The sequence below is a fragment of the Cupressus sempervirens genome, chromosome 7 (genome assembly GCF_028749045.1).
Source record: "Cupressus sempervirens isolate cs-2001-9-10 chromosome 7, ASM2874904v1, whole genome shotgun sequence".
In the NCBI taxonomy this organism is placed as follows: domain Eukaryota; kingdom Viridiplantae; phylum Streptophyta; class Pinopsida; order Cupressales; family Cupressaceae; genus Cupressus; species Cupressus sempervirens.
Genome location: NC_143124.1, coordinates 269,363,169 through 269,368,195, shown reverse-complemented (window position 1 = coordinate 269,368,195; position 5,027 = coordinate 269,363,169).

Here is a 5,027-nt window from a genome sequence, read left to right as displayed (position 1 = left end):
ATCCCAAGGGGTGGTTAATGTTTCTTTAAACTAATCTTCTTGTTCTACCTCAATTTGATTGAAACCCAAAAATCCATCTAACATGGACATCATTTTGGAGTTGGCCATTGTTTGAAGTAAATGATCCATATTGGGAAAGGTGTAGTTGTCCTTTAGAGATGCTTGATTCAAATTCCTTAAATCCACACAAATTCTAATATCCCCATTCTTTTTCTAGATAGGAACAATATTGGCTATCCATTTTGAATGGTGCATGGAGTAGATGATTCTTTCTTTATGCATCTTCTGAACTTCTCCAAGGATGGATTCTAAGACCATTGGGTTGTTATTATGCTGCTTCTCTCTAAATAAATTAACTTCAGATTTGAGGGGGATTTTGTGCTTAAATTCACCATTCCTAAAGGTCTATAGGTCCTCATACCCCAAAGGAAATACATCTCATTTCTCTTACAATAGTATATGAGATTTAACCCTTTTTTCATTTGAGTAGCTTCTACCAATGTTGAACATTTTAGGTTTATATTTAGTACCAATGTTCATCCCTTCAAACTCTCTAGAAGTGCCACCCTTCCTATCCCATTCCACTCTGATAAATGCATCATTCCTTTCAAATAATGTTTCAAGGGAAATGAGGTATCAATGAATATTATTACATTTGATTTTCTTAGCTCCAAGCTTTGGCTCCTTCTTAGTGTCAAGAAAAAAATTTTGTAGGGAATTTTGCTACCTTTGAAGTACTGATCACTTAAAGTTTTGGAACCTTCCAAGATTTGGAAGGTGTCTAGGTTCTCAATCTCATCCTAGACCATATTTCTATAATTTCTAAGCCTTGCATTATTCATAGTATATTGGGCTCAAACTTTCTTTTCTATAAGATTTGTATCTCCTTGAGATCTTAAGACTTTCAATCCTCTCTTCTTTATAGTAGTAATACCTAAAAACAAGGCTTCATACTCTACTACCTCATTGGTGTTTATGAATTGCAGCTTCTATGTAAGTAGAGTTACATCTCTATCTGGGGATATAAGCACTACACTAGCTCCAAATCCAACAATAGCACAACTGCCATCAAACTCTAGATTTCAAATCTCTAGCTCACTAGGAGGCTTTGGTTGTTCCTAGGAACAATTGAAGTAAGAGAACATAATTTAATTTCCAAATTCCATTTCTCGATAAAATATCTATGCCTTAGGGTCATCAAACTCCAAGACTATGAATTTGGCCTTCTCTTAGGTTCAAAATTGATTTTCTTATTACACACGAGAATGATAGCATAAAACCAATCTATCTTGATTTCCCCTCTCATGTCCCTAGAAAAGCCTCTACTCAAAAGCATATCATAGCAGGATAGAATATATACTACTAGGATGGTTTAGCAGGTTATGTGGCTAATTTTACTTGTGTATCTCTTACTTTCCCTAATAGAGGGACCTACTTTGCATCCATGGAATAAAAATGTCTAAACATCTTGGTAAGGGTCAAGCAAAGGGCACAAGAAATAAAATAGGGCATGAAATTATCAAAGGCTCCAAAATAAACTAATTAGTTACTAAGCTTATCATCATTTAAATATAAGGATACATAAAATAGATCATGCTTCTCACCAGGAGAGTTAGCCAAGAATAATGCTTCTTCCTCTTTGAAGAGCATAGATGAAAGTTAAGCTCTTCATCAAAATGTGAGCCACTATCCAATTGAGGTTGGTCATTGCTAATGGTAGAATTGACATTAGGTTGAGTTTGGCATTAGCTTCACCTATACAATAATCTACTAGCTTTTGTAATTTAGTAGGATGGGTTTTGAGATAATCAAGGGGAGACAACTAGATATGATCAGGGAATGTGTAGGATCACGATGTGCCAAAATGTGGCTATCTAAAAAATTTGTAGTTCTAAAATATCTCAAACCATTTCAAAATCTATTCCAACTTTTTTCCCACCTACCCTAATACTAAATGAAAACAATTAATTTCTTTATAAGGTCTACTATATCTTTTGATACCAAACCTATATGGTCAACTTTAAAAACATACTTAAAATGTGTTTTTCGCCTATTTTTATGAGATTTTTACTTCAAACATGTAGCTGATGACTTTTTCTCACCAAAATTTGATGAAATGAAAAGGGTTTCTTATGAATTTTCTTATCTTTCCATAAATGTAAGGTTTGTCAAATTATGATTTTAGTAAGCAATTATTACTTATTTTCTAATGCAGTTATGTATAAAGTATTGACTGGCACACTACTTGAAAAACAACTATAAATTTTAAATGGTACAACATTTTTCAAATCCAAAAGATGCGTCACATTCTATGTTTCTTCTACTATAAGGAAGAAAAATGAAAATTGAATTTTGTAGAGTTTTGAATTAGTTAAGGTGGTTAGACACGAGAGTTTATTTATTCCAAAAATACTAAAGTCTAAAATTAATTAATTATTACTTATTTAGAATAAAAATACCCAAAAATATGTGTCACATCTAGGCACGAGCCTACTACTTATATCTTGAATATTATTGAAAAATATTATCATTTGATTTTGATTAAGGTGGTTAGACATATGTCTACTTTTTATTTTTGCTCTGAAATTTTTGTAATATTTCATTAAAATTCAAAATTTTGACCAATCAATTTTTTTTTTTTTGAGATAAGTACTAGTAGTTTAGAAACTAAATTCAATTTTCTAGGGATTCTTTTCTCTCAACATTTTGATATAAAGTTAATAACAAGTAGAAAATTTCACATAAGGTTGACATAACCCTAATTTTCTAATTTTTTATTGCCACTTAAGAGCATAGTTTGGTTGACCATGATCCTGCACATACCCATCATCTTTATATTATTGTATTATTTCAAATGAGGAGTGAGGCTTACCATTTAGCTCAAACATTGTCTACTCTTTCCTCTAGGATGAAGAAGTGGATGTTCGAGCATTAGCTTGTGTAGAGCTAGTAGTTGCATTCTGGGTTGGAATTGAGTTTACCATATTCTTCTCTCTTTGGCTTCTTGTAGCCACAGGCATTTGAATTTTTTCTAGGATGGTGATGAAGTCAACTCTGACCATTGAATATGATTCATACTCCAAAAAGAATGTGCTAGAGTCAGCCTAGGGAGAAGAATCATCTTTTCTTTTGAGGTACTCAATTATTAGCTCATTGGCAGTAGTAAGCTTCTTATACCTATTTATTTTTGGGAATAAATCCCCATCATGATCTACTCTTAGGTGAAATATTCACATATTTTTCTTGCTGGGAGGTTCCTCAATAACAAGATTTTTTGGAATAGATGGCAATTGTAATGGCTTCCCTTCATGTTGCCTTTAGGGAATGTCTTGATATGGTTGTTGGAATGAGGGAACAATCTTCTCGATTTTCATTTTCATGGAAATCATCTCATTTTATAGCTTCTAAAGCATCACTTCAATATTTCTTGTTATACCAGTAGAAGAGCTTGTTGAGGTTCCATTTTGAATCTCTCTTTTCCATTTCCTAATTGGTATGAGATCATCCTCCAACTCTATTGCTAGGATTGAAACAACCTAGATATTAGCTATATTCCCATGTCTGATTTGAAAACTTATGTTAGCAGGCATGGAGCTAATGAAGAACATTTTGTAGTTGTATGTAGTATGTCTACTTGCAACAAGGATCTTATTGACCAACTTGTTAAAATTTGAAATGAAGTCTCTCATAGGAACACTTGGTTCCTTCTTTATCTAGGTAAGTTGAGTCAATACAGTGTGTTCAACTTTTGTACTCTTGTAGCATGGTTCAAATTCTACATGTCATCCCAGAGTGTGATGCATCCAACTAAGAGATGTTGAAACTAGTTTGCTATGTTCTCAACTAGAGTTTCCACAATCATCCTCACTGCTACATCTTCATGTTGAGGAAAAATAATACTACATCTAGAAAAGAAATATGCAATGTGCTCGTCAGCAAAGAGCTTTCCATCACCATTGAATTTGGGAAAATTATTTCAAGAAGCTCTAGGCAAGTTATTATTGACAACAACCCACAGAGGGCCAATAACATTACCCCAAGAAAAAACCATTAAGGGAGGAATGATTACTAGTAGGGGATGAAAAGTGGTAGTGGTAGGGGCAACTACTCAATGAAGAGTGATGGCCTTACATAATGATGTGAGTTGTGTGCAAAAAATAGGACAAGAAGAGAAATGTTTACATATCTATGAAATGGGATGATATGGTTGAAAAAGAGCTCCATAGATACCTTTAAACACTAGATCCTATGAGTGAGATCTCCCTCTTCCTAGAGGATCTTCCAATATAAAGAACTCATCTTTCTGTAATTATTCAAACACGGGGCCGAATTTCCCTTTACCACACATTGAGGGTATATTTAAGATCTAGGGTGAACTATCTTAGTTCATAACAAGCACACTTCTCTTAATCTTCTTTCTTGTCAAACTCCCTCCCAATATTCAACACTAGCTTCTTCTCTTTTGAGGGCCAAGCTTACTGTTCTATATTGGTCAAGGGACTTCCAAATTTTCTAGGCAAGGGTATTCACCTAATTTATTATGTCATCTTGTTCATCCTAGAAGCCATGATTATGTTGTACAACAAAGATTTATCCTTCTTGAAGTAACATCATTTATGGTTATTAGTCTTTATGAATGACTTCAATGAATTGAAATCCATAGAGATAATTTCTAAGTTACTTAGTAAAGTCATAGATAGACTTACTAAGAAAACTTAGCACATATGATTTTTTTCCCTAGTAGGGTCACCAAAATTTATTGGTTTACAGTTTGTCTTCCTTATCTTTTTGGTTTATACTTTGACTCTTAAACTATGTAATGGATTATAGAGGAAAATGAAGTTAAAAATAGAATGGGTTAGTGTAGTAATCTATCAAAGAACCCTAAACTAAAATGTACAACTCCCTTTTACATGGCAGATTTGTAGTGAATTTTGTTTTTCAACTTTTGGGGTTATGCCCTTAACTAGAGAGAAGAACAAGAAAATAATAGATTGCTCAACACTTTAAACAACCTAGGCAAGTGA